The 15,784-nt window shown below is 44.3% G+C and overlaps 1 protein-coding gene across 4 annotated transcripts in view; it reads right to left on the minus strand.

The window, feature by feature from the left end:
* The window catches only part of THRAP3 (thyroid hormone receptor associated protein 3), a 74,724-nt gene extending 65,920 nt beyond the window's left edge, over positions 1-8,804 (minus strand). For 2 of the 4 annotated variants that reach the window (XM_081225831.1, XM_081225830.1), the window contains exon 1: positions 8,630-8,804. The gene's annotated coding sequence lies outside the window, so the exon portion shown is untranslated. Of the gene's footprint in view, positions 1-8,020; positions 8,222-8,629 lie in introns of those variants that run through there. The other 2 variants (XM_081225828.1, XM_081225829.1) reach the window with 2 other exon arrangements.
* Positions 8,805-15,784: the final 6,980 nt, after the last annotated feature.

Below are 15,784 nucleotides of genomic sequence, written 5' to 3' on the forward strand. Positions count from 1 at the left end.
CCTGGAGGGGTGGGATGGGGAGGGTGGGAGGGAGGGAGATGCATGAGGGAAGGGATGTGGGAACAGATGTATATGTATGACTGATTCACTTTGTTATAAAGCAGAAACTAATTAAAAAAATGAATAAATAAACTTAAAAAAAAATGGAAAAAAAAAAAAAAAAAAAAAAATCTCTCTATCCAAGCACGTATAAATTGAAGAAATGATGGTCACATTTAGGTGTGTAAATTTTACCTCCCTGTCCTCCCCCAAAAAGGGACTCATAAGAGTTCAATCATAAATATTGAACTCTAGCTAATGATATGCATGTTGAAGCATTTAAATATAAGATGTACTGATTTCTGCAACTTACTTTAAAATACTTCAAAAAAAAATAAGGAAATGGGCAAAGGACTTGAACAAATATTTCTCAAAAGAAGATATACAAATGGTCCACAGCATATGAATAGAGAACATCACTAATCAATAGGGAAATGCTAACCAAAGCTACCCCACACCCATTAGAATGGCTACTATTTAAAAAAAAAAAAGAAAAGAGGAAGGAAGGAGGGGGGGAGGGAGGGAGGAAATGCTGGTGAGGACGTGGAAAAATTGGCGCTGTAGTTGGGAATGTAAATGGTGCAGCCACTGTGGAAAACAGCAGAGAATGGCAGTTCCTCAAAAAACTAAACATAGAATTACCATATGATCCAGCAATTCCACTTCTGGGTATATACACAAAAGGACGGAAAGCGAGGTCTTGAAGAGATATTTGTATACCTAGGTTCACAGCAGCATTATTCACAATAGCTAAAACATGGAAACAACCCAAGTGTCTGACTGATGGATAAACAAATAAGCAAAATGTGGTATAAACCTACATACAATGGAATATTATGAAGGGAAATTCTGACATGTTACAACATGAATGAACCTTGAGGACGTTATGCTAACTGAAGTGAGCTAGTCACAAAAAGACAAATACTCTTTGATTACCCTTATATGAGGTACTTAGAGCAGTCTAAACCTTAGAGACAAAGTAGAATGACGGTTGTCAGAGGCTGGGGATGGAAGGGAGAATGGGGACTGACTATTTAATGGGGTATAGAGTATCGACTTTGCAAGATGAAACATTCTGGAGATGAACAGTGATGATGGCTGCACAACAGTGAATGTACTTAATACCACTGAACTGCACACTTAAAAATTATTATCATGGTAGATTTTACGTTCTGTATATTTAGCCACAACAAAAAAACCTGGAAAAAAAATACGGTGGAGTGATGAGTATAAAGATATGTGATTTTAAAAAAAAAGATATGTGATAAAGTAAACATAGCAAAATGCTAACAAATGTACAATCTAGGTGGTGGGCATATGGGTACTCACTGTACAATTCTTTCAACTTTTCTGCATGCTTGAAATCTTTCATAATAAAACACTGGAGGAAAAAAAAAATCAAAGAAATTTTCATCCCTACGAAAAACACTTGATGCAGAGCAACTAACCTACCCAGTGTAAGAGAAACATGAGCCTAAAGGGATGAGAGAATGTAAAAGCCAACTTACGCTAAATCTTCTAAAAGTTCATTTTAGCCACATTCAATGGGATCCTCACAACTGTAATAACACTAACACAGTGGGAATATATTTGCCTACCCTAGCCCCAAAATAACAAATTAAGATTTAGCTCATCCAACATAAATAACCAATATTCTGAAGGCAATATTTGAAGCCCCAATTTAAGCAATAAATCCATCCACTTCTAAAAAATAACTAACCTGGACAGAAATTAAATCCTAAAAGTATATCAATCAGTAAAGATCTGTATACCACGTTATTTTCATCTTAGTACGTGCCTAGCACTTAGCAGACATTTAATAAGTATTTAATGCCCTCTTTCCCCAAAAAAAGAAAAGCCAAACAACATCAAAAACAATCCATGTATGAATCTCAATTCCAGTTCCTGCTCAGTTGTTTTTAAAGTGAAGAACAGAAACTCTAATAGGTTAAAAAAAATTCTAATCCAGAACTAGGAGGTTTAGCAAAATTGTCCCCATGTTTTCCCCTTTGGCCACAGAGGTAGCATTCTCTCTGCATTCTGAACAAACCCATTGTGGGCTAAGAGGTAAAGAGAGTTTAAATATTATGAAAATGGTGATGCATAAATGATAGCCAAAGCAAAGTCCAAAATTCTTTTGTAAACTCTAAGGGGAGAAAACTGCAACTACTATGAGGCCCCACCTATCGTATGCAGAAGCAATGCTGACAAAAACATGAAAAGACAATCTAGATCCACGCTAACGGAACTTTCTGAGATGAGGAAAATGTTCCATATCTATGCTACTCAAAATGGCAGCCACCATTCACATGTTGCTGCTATTGACCACCTGAAATATGGCTAGTGTGAAAACTATACTAAGTATACTAAATAAGTAGACTAAGTATTTAATTTTAATTAACTCAAAGTGAGCTAGCCTCATTTGGCTAGTGGCTACCAAAATGAACTGTGCAGATCTAGACCACAGACCACATATTTAAGATAATTTTTCTCCAACAGAATCTAAAGCTCAGTACACGCTTAATAAACACTGACTAAGGAGGAAATGGAGAGTCAGAAACGTTTTTGAACAGAACAAAAGCATCAGTTCTGGGCATTTTTCTACACATTGTATTATGTCAACAAATTTGGTGCTCCCATCTACATCTCTTTTCTACCTAGCATTCCACTGTACACACATGCTATAACATAAGCAGTTCCCTAGTGTTGTACATTTAGGTTGTCTTTAATTTTTCACTTAACGTAACACTGTAATGATTATCCTTATATTTAAGGACCTGTGCAATTATTTCCTTATGGTATATTCCTAAAAGCACAGGTACATTGTGTTCTCCGGAACAGCTACAGCACCTTATATTGCTACCAGGCGTACTTGAGAATGTCCATTTCCCCACACCCTCACCAACAATAACCGTTATATTGTTTTTTTTATCATGAGGGAGATCTGAGGGAAAAAATGGTATTTCATTTTTTATTTAATCTGTATCTCTTGTTTTCACGTGATTTATTTTGTCAAGTTAATGTAATTTTCAAAAAGGTTAGCCAACTGTTCCAGAGCTGTTTATTGAATAATTAAGTCATCCTTCCCTCACAATCTTGAAATATCAACTTAATCATGTACTCAGCACTTTCCATATGCTATCAGTTGAGGGCTCTGGGTGTTTCTCACTGTCCTTTCAGATTTAATGCCATATAACTACTTCCCTTTCCCAAGCAGCTAACAAGCAATCCATCTTCCATATATAATAAAATTAATTTGTTGAATCCCTACTATTAGCCCTGGCACTGGGCTAACCATCTAGCCATCACAATAACCCTTGCTGGAGGTAGATAAAGAGATTTCGATCTCCATCTGAAATTGAACAGATACACTGAAGGGTTAAGCAACTTGCCCCAAGGTCCCAGTTTAATTAAAAACAACAACAAAAAACTTCTGATAAGAAACAAGGACTTCCATTTCTCATCTCATTCCAAGGTCTCTAGGTACCACAGATCATATAACTCCATGACCATGCCCTATTAAATGAACACTACAGCTGAAAATATTCTGCTAAATGTGGAACAGAAAATATCCCCTACCAAACCCCAAAGTATAAAATACCAATGCAGCACCTCAAACTGAAATTGGGGTGGGCTATTCAGAGCCTGGCCAGCTTAGCCTCCTTTCCTCATAATGCCTGAGGCACCTCCTCATTCCAGAGTATTTTAAAACCTCCTGTCCCACCTACACTTGGCTAAACTTACCAAAAATTCAAGGAAAACAATCATTACCACAGCCTACCTAGAGTTACCTCAGTTTTACGGAACAGCCTTTAGAAAATGAGTTTTGAATACAAATTTTTATGAATTATTATAACTCATATATAATAGATGTACACATTTTAAAGATACAGTTCAGTGAGTTTTGACAAAATATACTATGTAAACACCACCCTAACCCAACAATAGAATACTTTTATCACTCCAGTAAGTACCCTCTTGCCCCTTGGCAATCTCCTCACCAACCACCATACAAATTATTTTCAACAGGTAGCTTAACAGAATCTGAGTAAGCTAGAACTCGATAGTGGGAGCACTTCCAGAGACTGTCACCCAGTCAGCCATTTATTTATTCCCATATTAATTCATCCTTTCCCTCAATATTTACTAAGCCTCTTCTATTTAACAGAGAATGTCCTAGGTGTGGGGATTCAGCAGTGAATCAAACAAATCCCTGCTTCACTCTCTAAAAAGGTGAAGACACAATAGATGAAAAATAAATGATGTAATATCCCATAGTAATAACGCAGGGTTGGGGAGGGGTATTGGTTAATGATCAGAGTACCATTATAGATAAGGTTGTCAAGAAAAGCCTCTCTCAGAACACTTTCCAATGTGATACATGCATACAAAGGGACATCAAAACTGCCAGAGTGAGACTTCCCTGGAGGTCTTAGGACTCCGTGCTTCCACTGTAGGGGGTGCAGTGGGTGCGGGGTTTGATCCCTGGTCTCCCTGGTCAGTTAACTAAGATCCCACATCCCGCATGCTGTGCAGCCAAAAAAAAGGCTTTGTAAAGGTTAACTTTATTACACCTGAAACAAGATTTTTTTTTACATTAAAAAATTTACCCAATTCTTTTTCTTTATTGGGCAACCCCACTCTGGCGCCTGACCAACTTCCTCAATCTCCTTCATTTTTAAAGTTTTTTTCTGATAGCCCATAATCTGGTAGCCAAAGGTTTTAGTCAAGACTCTAGGACACATAGGACACATCCTTTAGATACAATGGGATCATCTTCCGGGAAGCCCTGATACAATGGAGAGACCTGGAGTGACGAAATCTCTACGGTAACTTCAGAAAGCAGTCTCACCTCTATGACTTCCTCTATCAATCCCTTCTGTAGGGACTTCCCCGGTGGTCCAGTGGCTAAAACTCCATGCTCCCAATGCAGGGGGACTGGGTTCAATCCCTAGTCAGGGAACTAGATCCCACATGCCTCTACTAAGTGTTCGCATGCCGCAATGTGTTGCACACCACAACTAAGTGTTGCACGCCGCAACTAAGACCCAGCACCCAGCGCAGCCAAATAATTTTTTTTAATCCTTTATGTATCCTGACCTTTTTATTAAAGTAGACAAAAATAAAATTGAGTTATGAACCTCTCCAAAATACGCACAGGATTTCTGAAAGCATAGCGATGGACTCCACAAACGCATACATTAAATACACACACACACACACACACACACACACTTTTGCCTCAGGACAGGCGCCAAAAGTCGTCTAATTAGACGTTCAGCAACTTCTCTTTGCTTGGCCTTCTATCTTCTGAAACAAGCCAAGCTCTGCAGTTACTGCATTCCAGATGCTAAAAAGCAAATCAGGCAGAACAAAAATGAGGACACCGCACACGTGCCAGCTAAAAAGGAATGGGCAGGGGTCAGATCAATGCCTTTTGCTTTCTAAAAGCCCTTGGGTTTCTTTAGTACGGAAACAAAATAATTCAATGTTTTGGGCCCTCCCCTCCCCACTGCACTGCTCCACCTTCCTCTTCTGAAGTTATCTAAAATTTCCTCTTTTTTTTAAAGAAGAAACAAAGGAAAGAAATAAAGCACCAAAGCAGAAAGAAATTTTTTTAGTGGTGATATAAGGACATGCCCAGCTATAAAAGATTGCTGCTGCAAGCAGAAACACAGGTCCATCACTGCCAGATCTGATATTTCAAAGCAGCCTGAATCCACATTTTTACATGAAATCTCCCTGTTTTTCAATGTTGACAACTAATTCAAATTTACAACACTGTGTGAGCCAAACAAAACACATCTGCCGACTGGATTTAGTCCATGAGCCTTCAGTCTTCAACATCTGCCATAAAAAGAAAAATACATGGTTCTTTCAGTGGTAGAGCTCTAACTCTGTGGAAAAAAGCACACCCTATGCTTTCAGTAACACACTATCATCTGAAAAATACCCTACAAAATATATAAACATACATATGAAACCCCTGTTAGAAGGAGAGCAAGAAGAAAACAATCTCACTCTTCACACACTAAGGTGCTCCATTTCTACCACTAAAATAGGAACTGTAAACAAAACCCAATGGAAGAAAACAGTAGGAATGGATATGGATTTTCGTGAAACTGAGCTCACTAATGTTCAGCTTCCTCACTCAGTATGTGCATCGGCCTGTAACTCCTAGAGAAAAAGAAACTAAAAGGTGACTTTTCTATGGCACAGCATTTAACTTTGATTTAAAACAAACAAAAAACGAGTTCCCTAAAGAAAGGCAACCCTGGGCTTCCTTGGTGGCGCAGTGGTTGAGAATCCGCCTGCCAATGCAGGGGACACGGGTTCGAGCCCTGGTCCGGGAAGACCCCACATGCCGTGGAGCAACTAAGCCCGTGTGCCACAACTACTGAGCCTGCGCTCTAGAGCCCATGAGCCACAACTACCGAGCCCGCATGCCACAACTACTGAAGCCCTTGCGCCTAGAGCCCATGCTCCACAACAGTAGAAGGCACTGCAATGAGAAACCCACGCGCCGCAACAAAAAGTAGTCCCCACTCGCCACAACTAGGAAAGCCAGCACACAGCAATGAAGACCCAATGCAGCCAAAAGTAAATAAATAAAATAAATTTATTTTTTAAAAAAATGCAAGCTTTTAGAAAGGGTACCCATGACTCTTAACTCTCCTGGCAAGCCACGGGCAATTACTTTTTTATGGGTTATAAACCTGCACAAAGAGCCCACGTGCAGCCCGCAAGCCACACCTACTGAGCCCGTGTGCCACAACTACTGAAGCCCGCGTGCCTAGAGACAGTGCTCCACAACGAGAAGCCACTACAGTGAGAAGCCCAGGCACCACAACGAAGAGTAGCCCCCGCTCACCGCAACTAGAGAAAGCCTGCACGCAGCAATAAAGACCCAATGCAGCCAAAAATAAAAAGTAAATTAATTAAAAAAAATACCTGTACTAGTTATGCTATTAAACTAATATGCTAAAGAACTACTACTACTGCTGCTGCTATAACTACTATTACCACCATCACCGCTAGAATTGGACTGTACCTAGTCTGCAGACTAAAAACACCAGTCTCCAAAACCGGAGATCTTTCACTAGTGCTAAGAGATGTAAAAAGCAGAGATGGAATTGTATTTAAAGGCTTTTAGTTAAACAGTTCCTAACAGAAACTTCAATCCACTCTTCTACAAAATGCAATCAAGCTTAAATGGCTGCAGAAAAAAACTGCTTTTGATATTGCTAAAGTATATACTAATTCACAAAACAAACTTCCCAGTAGAGAACAAACTAAGCCCAGTTTGTTCCACAAGTTGTTCATGGCAGCAGCCAGCTTAGCTTTGGCTCTTTAACAGGCTTGATACACACATCAGTCTGTCTAGATAACAGGAAAAACTACAACAAACCATATTGCCACAAACAAGAAAAGGGAGGGCCATCTGAAAGGGAAAGAAAAAGACAGTGTGATAGCTGCCTTTCCACTCTGGGCCTACAACCTATAAATTCTAAAAGTGACGATAATGATACTAGTGCTTAATACCTGGTAGGTAATGAGCTAAGCGGTTTTCAATTTACCTCATTTAACCTTCACAATTACCCTACAAAATAACCAGTGTTGCCGCTATTTTGCAGATAAGGAAACTGAAGGACCTGGAAGTGAAGCTCCTCGACCTGAAACCAAAAGCTAGCAGAGCCAAAACTTGAACCCAGGCAGCTGGCTCCAGGATCCTTCCGTTACGCTGCCACCAGAAGCCTCATCGGCTCTCTCCCGCCAGGCTCTACCACGCTTTCAGAGGCTTTTCCTTCAACCCAATGAACAACCTCCTCGTAAACACTCAACTACCACTGATGGCTCCAACTGCTGGGCACCAGCGCTACTCGCCAGTTTCTGCCGCCATACTCCATCCCTAAGACTTAGAAGAGCAAAGAGGATAACTGATAAAAGTTGCTTGGGTGCTAAGGGAGACGAAGAAAATTACCTTATTCAGGCAGAACACACGCCAATTACCACTGGAACACAAGTCGGCCTCACCTCCAGCGCAAGAGAAATGAAAGTGGGCGCACCAATGTTCCCGTGGGTGATAAATTTGGACTATGCCTCCTCTGGCCACAAGGCAGGAAAGAACGGAAGCGGTACCAACATTTACTGAGTGCCAGCCACATGCGCCCTAGAAGAAGACAGATCCAGGCCAATGGAGATTAGGCTGGGGGGAAGGGCACTCAAGAGTTCCGGGAAAAGGAGAAATCCAAATAATAGGATTCACCCGACTAAGGGGGTAGATAGAGGAGGTGGAGGCCCCTCCCTGGCAGCTTGCAAGCAAGAAAAAGGAGAGGGGGTGCTCCGGAGAAAACGCGGCCCTGAGCGTCGTGAGCTAGGCCGGAGCGAGGGGAAGCCCTGAAGGGCGGGGAGGGGGAGGAGCCGGAGCGAGCAGGGCCCGCTCAGAAGAAGCCGAGGAGAAGGCGAGGGGGAGCGGCTCCGCGCCAGGCCTGCCGGGCACCGTGAGCCAGCGGCCGCGGAGAAAAGATAAAAGACGAAACGACTGGAGCAGACTGAGCTGCCCTAATTCCCATCAAGGGCCCTCACTCACCTGGGCCCACCTCAGCGGCAGCAGCAGCCTCGCAACGGCACAACCGGCCCGAACCTGCCCCCGCCCGACAGCGCGCCCCGCGTCTCAGCTCTCCGGCGGCTTCAGCTGCGGCGTCGCCCCGTGGCCTCCTGGGAAATGTAGTCCTAGGTCCCGCCTTCCTGGCCAGCTTGACGGTCTAGGGAACTACGTTTCCCACAAGGCAAGGCGAGCGCCGGGCCCGCCGCTTTGCGTCACGCGCCAGGTTGTCGGCAGTCACGTGGGCTGCTCCGTTCCATCCCCTCCCCCCGCCTGGGTGGACTGGGGAAGAAGGAGGGAGGTGGACGGAAGGGGCGGGGGCGTTGCTGACGCCAAGGCCCCCACCATTTTGGAAGCAGCCTGGAGCAAGGGCCTGAGCCCCACCCACTCGCGGCCTCCCTTCGTAGTCGGAAAGTCTCTGAGCTGGGAATCTGCTAGCCTGGCTTTCGCTCTCTGCCCTGCTACTTCTCGCTTCGTGACCTTGAGCAAATCTCCCCTCTCTGAGCCTCAGTTTCCTCCCCTATGAAATGAGACTCTTAATTTCTACCCCACAGAGTTGTTGCGGGACTCCGACAAAGTACGGCACACGAAAGCATCTACTACCCTGAAAGCGCGACTCAAAATGAATTTGTTTTTATTGTGACAGTGTGCGCCTATGGAGACCCAGAAGCCCGGGTGGGCAAAGCTCTCTCCACTCTCATCTCCCGCCACCGCTGCCCCCCACTCCCAACGACAATGGGAGCACATAAAGAGGTTTTAAAGAGTGTGGTCCTGTAAAGCTTATTAAAGTGGATGCCCTCACCTATAGAACCAGAAATTTCCCGGGAGGTATAGCCTTGGAATCTGCATTATAAACAGACTTCTCCAGTGATTCTTAACGCACATAGAAGTTTGACAACCACAGCATTTATCAAGGTTTTTGCACAGGCTGGTTTGCGCTAGAATTCCTACCGTACTGAACGCCAGTCTTTAAGACTGAGTTCCACTGTCACCTCTTCTGTGAAGCCTTCCAAGTTTACGAGCTCCTCCTCATCTCTGTCCTCCCACAGTACCTTTCCATCTTACAATTATCAAGGACTGTGTTTGTCTTCCCCACCAGACTGTGAGCTCTTTAGAACAAAGATCAGTTTTGATGGATTTCTGCATCCCCAGGGCAATGTAGACAAAATAAAAGTGAAAAAAATATTGAATCTATTCTTCCTGCGAGAAAAACTCACTAGGCTCAACTCAGATCTCACATGGTGCCACATCAGCGCTCACCCTTACTGGCCTCAGCAGCATTCCTTCCACACTGTTTTCTTTCTTTGAGCACTTCCTGTAGGCTGCATTCTGTGTACTGCTTCTTGAAAGGTTCTGTTTCATTTTCAATTCACAGATTTCCTGAGTGTCTACTATAGGCTATGCCTAGTGCAAGATACTAGGAACACGGTGGTAAACTAGGTAGATACAAAAATACATAGTCATTACTCTTTATTCCCAAAACACCTCTGTGTTCGATCTCTTACACCTTTCTCCTACCTCTGCCCTTTCCCTAGCCCATAAACTTACCCCATAGTTCCAGCCTCCTCTCTCTCTTCTCATTCAACCTCTCTCCCTGAGTGACCTCTCTCCTTAAGTGATTGGCACACTCAGGTAGCTTTTACAGCTCTTCTGTGAATTTTACTCCCTTCTCTATGTCTTAGCATCAACTCAGTTCCAGACGTTTGTCACCATACCCTGATTTCCCACTGGTATCTCAAACTGAACCTGCGGAAAGCTGAACTCTTTTCTCCAATAAGCATTACCTAGTTAATTGTGCATATGTCTGTATTCTCCACTAAGCTTGGAGTGCCTCTCAAGGAAAAGAACACCTTATCACTCCATTCATTTATTGAGCACCTACTATGGTCCAGGCCCTGTGCTAGAAGCTCAGGAGGAAAATGGTAAAATAAATGTGGTCCCTGTCTTCACAGAGCTTAATTCTAACTGGAGAGACAACATTAAGGAGTCTATCACATGCATAATTAATTACTACTTGTGATAAGGGCAACACAGGAGATTATATGAGACATATATATATAAAACAACACAGAATAGGGGTTGGCAAACTGTGGCCTACGGGCCAATTCTAGCCCGCCTCCAGTTTTTTTATGGCCAGAAGCTAGGAATTGTTTTTTCATTTTAAATGGTTGAAAAAAATCAAAAGAATACTAATATTTCATGACACATGGGAAGTATATATGAAATTCAAAGTTCAGCACCCATAAATTTGTTTATGTATTTTCAATGGCTGCTATGACCCTGAGTTGAATAGTTGCGATGCTCTATGACCTGCAAAACCTGAAGTATTTATTATGTGCCCCTTATAGAAAACATTTGCTGATTCTTGACAGAATCCCAAGGTCTTGACCTAGACTTGAAGGTCAGAGGAGGCTTCCCTGAGGAAATGACCGATAAACTTACAGTTAACTAGGTTGAGAATTGGGGAAGAGCATTCATTCCAGACAGAAGAAAAAACACACGGGAAAGCCCTGTGGCCTGAAGGAATTTGGCACATCCTAAATATTGTTAGTCCTACTTTTGACTCTGGAGTGTAACAGGAACTAAAGCACAGTGAGCTTAGTGAGGTTACATCCTGCTGGGTCGGGTAGTCCAAGTTGAGGATATTGGATTTTACTCTCAGAGCAATGGGAAGCCATTGAAAGGTGTATAAGCAGGGGAGGGATTCAGATTTCCTTTTTTAAAGGATTAAATAGGGGGACTTCCCTGGCGATCCAGTGGTTAAGACTCCGTGCTTCCACTGCAGGGCGCACGGGTTCAATCCCTGGTCAAGGAACTAAAATACTGCATGCTGCGCAGCATGGCCAAAAAAAAAAAAAAAAAAAAAAGGATTAAATAAATTTCCTAAACGATTAAATGAAATTCCTATTTTAAAGGATTATTCAGTGTGAGAATGGATTAGGGCAAACTAGAATGAAAGTGGAGAGCAATTTAGGAGGTATATCACAAAAGTTCAAATGAGAAGACACAGTGGCTTGATCTAGTGTGTTTTCAGTGGGGATGAAAGAAAGTAAGCAGATTCAAAAGATACTTAGGGGGAATTCCCTGGTGGCGCAGTGGTTAAGAATCCGCCTGCCAATGCAGGGGACACGTGGATTCGAGCCCTGGTCCGTGAAGATCCCACACGCTGCAGAGCAACTAAGCCCGTGCACCACAACTACTGAGCCTGTGCTCTAGAGCCCACGAGCCACAACTACTGCAGCCCCCGCCCCACAACAAGAGAAGACACCGCAATGAGAAGCCCACACACCGCAACAAAGAGTAGCCCCTGCTCGCCCCAACTAGAGAAAGCCTGCACGCAGCAACAAAGACCCAAAAAACACAGCCAAAAAAAAAATTTTTTTTTTTTTTTTTTTTTTTGCGGTATGCGGGCCTCTCACTGTCGTGGCCTCTCCCATTGTGGAGCACAGGCTCCGGACGCGCAGGCTCACTGGCCATGGCTCACAGGCCCAGCCACTCCACGGCATGTGGGATCCTCCCGGACCGGGGCACGAATCCCTGTCCCCTGCATCAGCAGGCAGATTCTCAACCGCTGTGCCACCAGGGAAGCCCCCCAAAAATTTTTTTTTAAAAAGAAAGAAAGATACTTAGGAGATCAAATCTACTGGTCTTGGTGATTGGATGAAAGAGGGAGAGAAAGAGTCAAGGTTGACCCCTAGGTTTCTGGCATGAGCAGCTGTGTGGATGGATGTGCTATTACTGCCTCCCTACCCCACTCTTCTTGTACAAGTCTCCCCACACTCATCACGATGTATTGAAATCATCCGTTACATGCCCGTGTCTCCCACAGACAGCCATCTCCTGGAAGGCAACAATGAGCTTGTTCTTTGTCTTCCTAGGGCCTGGCAGTGAGCTAGGCATAGAGTTGGCCGCAGTAAATGTGTATGAACTTTTCTTCAGTTCTTATTTCTGTTTCTTACAGGAACTCTCTATCCTTCTGACTGCTCAGGTTCAAAATCTCAGAGGAATCCTGGCTTCCTCTTTCTACCTCATCTACCATATGGCATCAGTCACAAAGTCCCATGTATTCTGTCCCCAGAACATCTGGTGAATCTCCTAGTACCCTGTTTCAGGCCTTCACATGTCTTAACACGTGCAAAGTGATTAGAACAGGGCCTGGGCCAGAGTAAAGGGTATATAAGTGTTGGCTATGATTAAGGACTCTTCCTCAGTCTCCCTGCCTCCTGCTTCTTTCCATTCAAGCCATCTTTCAGAAGGTAGTCCGAGTGCTGTCTCTCAAGTACAACTCTGATCTGAAGCCCTGGCTCCAGTGCTCTCAAAACCAAATCCTAAATCCTCAGTGTGGCCTACAAGGTCCCATGTGGCCTAACCTCTGATTATCTTCCCAGCTACACCTTCACCTTCAAAGGCATTCCATTGCCACTGGGATGAAGGGCAAACTCAAGGCCTTCCAGCATCTAGACTCAATGTCCTCACCAGCCTCAGCTCTTTCATACACAATGCTCCAGTTGTGTGTACTTGTCTTGACCATACTCTGGGTTTCCTGCCTCCTCATGCCAGCTCATGCCCTTCCTCCCCAATGGCCCCATCTATCAAAGGCTTATCTTGTCACTTCAGGGTCCCCCTCCGTCAGGAGTACCCCAACATCTACTCTGTATTTGTCAGATCCTACCTTATATTGTGGTTTCTGCACATCTCATTCCTCCACCACCTGGGAGCAAATGGATCGGCCATCTGTTGCCGTGCCTGCTCAGCATCTTTCCAATCCTCCTCCTCTGGTGACAGCACTCTGATAATCCTTTGAGATGACTTCATTCCCCCACTCTGGCTGATGAGCACATTTCATTCCTTTGGCCACAGTTATTGGTAGGTGGCTCAAACCAGGCTAGCAGAGAGAGTGAACATCAGCCTGAGACCTATGCTGGAACACTGAGAAAACAGCCCTCTCTTTCTTCTAGGGTTGCTAAACTAGAAGAATAGCAACCTGGACTTGTTTTTTTTTTGGCTGTGTTGGGTCTTCATTGCTGCACGCAGGCTTTCTCTAGTTGCAGAGAACGGGGGCTACTCTTTGTTGCAGTGCGCGGACTTCTCGTTGCTGTGGCTTCTCTTGTTGTTGAGTACGGGCTCTAGGAGCACAGACTTCAGTAGTTGTGGCACGCGGGCTCAGTAGTTGTGGCTCGCCGGCTCTAGAGCGCAGGCTCAGTAGTTGTGGCGCATGGGCTTAGTTGCTCTGTGGCGTGTGGGATCTTCCCGGACCAGGGATCGAACCTGTGTCCCCTGCATTGGTAGGCGGATTCTTAACCATTGCACCACCAGGGAAGTCCCCATTCTGGACTTGTTAATGGTCATCTTTGCCATTATTTGGAGAGAGGCTTCTTGAGAATAAAGCCAACAGAGTTGGAAAGCAGAGCCATGAGTTGAGAAAGACAAATTCTCAGCTATACCAATTTGAGGCCTTGGATTCGGCCATGCCTGAAATTAGTAGCACCTTGACTTTTCCATGCATGAGCTAATAAATGCGTTCATTCGAAATGAGTATCTGTCACTTCTGTGCTGGAGTCATGAATAGCAGACTGAAGCTGCTTGGGCTATCTGTTGTGTACAAGAGACTTTCAGAGAAGGAAGTTGGGAGGGGAAATCAGAAGAGACTGGGACTAGCACCAGTGTGTGACCCTCTAAGCTTGAAGGTCCACCTGTGGAAAAGAGGAGCAGTTACCTTTGCTGTTGCTCAGACCAACCAAAGTGCCTTCACCTCCATCTCTGCTTTGCAGAAGAACCAAACCAAACATTCTGGTCAAGGTAACAGTTGCTTGTTTTGCTGATGATCATTGGGAAGAGGAGGCTTTTAATGGCTGAGCTTAAGCAGGAGGTGGTTACTCCTTAGCCAGTTGGCTAACATCTACCATCAGAGAATACTCTAGTCCAGTGGTTCCTAAACTTGTCTGCACATTGGAGTCATCTTGGGATATTTTAAAAATTCTGACACCCAGGCCACATCCCAGACCAAGTAAATCACAATCTCTGGGGGTGGAACACAGGCATGGCTATTTTTTTTTTTTTTTTTTTTTGCCATGCAAGTTCTTAGTTCCCTGACCGGGGATCGAACCCATGCCCCCTGCAGTCCTGCAGTGGAAGTGCAAAGTCCTAACCACTGAAACGCCAGGGAATTCCTGCTATTTTTGAAGTTTCCAACATCAGACACGTTTGGGAACCACTGCCAAAGGTCCCATCTTCCTGTTCCCAAGGCTTACACTTCTATAAAGCAGAGATTCTCCACCAAGTTGACATTAGATCACCTGGGGACTTTTTTTTTTTAATATTTATTTTATTTATTTATTATTTTGGCTGCACCGGGTCTTAGTTGTGGCATGCAGACTTCTTAGTTGTGGCATGCGAACTCTTAGCTGTGGCATGCATGTGGGATCTAGTTCCCTGACCAGGGATTGAACCCGGGCCCCTTGTATTGGGAGCACAGAGTCTTACCCACTGGACCACCAGGGAAGTCCCTGGGATTTTTTTTGTGTGTGTGTGTGGTACGCAGGCCTCTCACTGTTGTGGCCTCTCCCGTTACGGAGCACAGGCTCCGGATGCGCAGGCTCAGCGGCCATGGCTCACGGGCCTAGCCACTCCGCGGCATGTGGGATCTTCCCGGTCCAGGACACGAACCCGTGTCCCCTGCATTGGCAGGTGGACTCTCAACCACTGCACCACCAGGGAAGTCCCCGGGATTTTTTTTTTTTAGTGTCCATGTCTGGACCTCACCTTCAGAAATTCTGATTCAGTGGTTTGGGGTGAGACCCCAATACTGGCTGCTATAGACTGAATGTTTGTGCCCATCCCAAATTCATGTTGAAACCTAACCCCCAAGGTGCTGGTATCTGGCAGTGGAATCTCTGGGAGTGATTAAGTCATAAAGGTGGGGCCTTCATGAATGGGATTAGTGCCCTTATAAAAGAGACCCCAGGGGAATTCCCTGGTAGTCCAGTGGTTAGGAGTCCACACTTCCACGGCAGGGGACACGGGTTCAGCCCCTGGTTGGGGAACTAAGATCCCGCAAGCTGTGCAGTGCAGCCAAAAAATAAAAAAATAAAGAACCATTGTAGTTATAAAGAAAAAAGAGGGAGAGAGAGAGACCCCAGA

Source organism: Mesoplodon bidens, assembly GCF_964165515.1.
Source record: "Mesoplodon bidens genome assembly, chromosome: 2".
In the NCBI taxonomy this organism is placed as follows: domain Eukaryota; kingdom Metazoa; phylum Chordata; class Mammalia; order Artiodactyla; family Ziphiidae; genus Mesoplodon; species Mesoplodon bidens.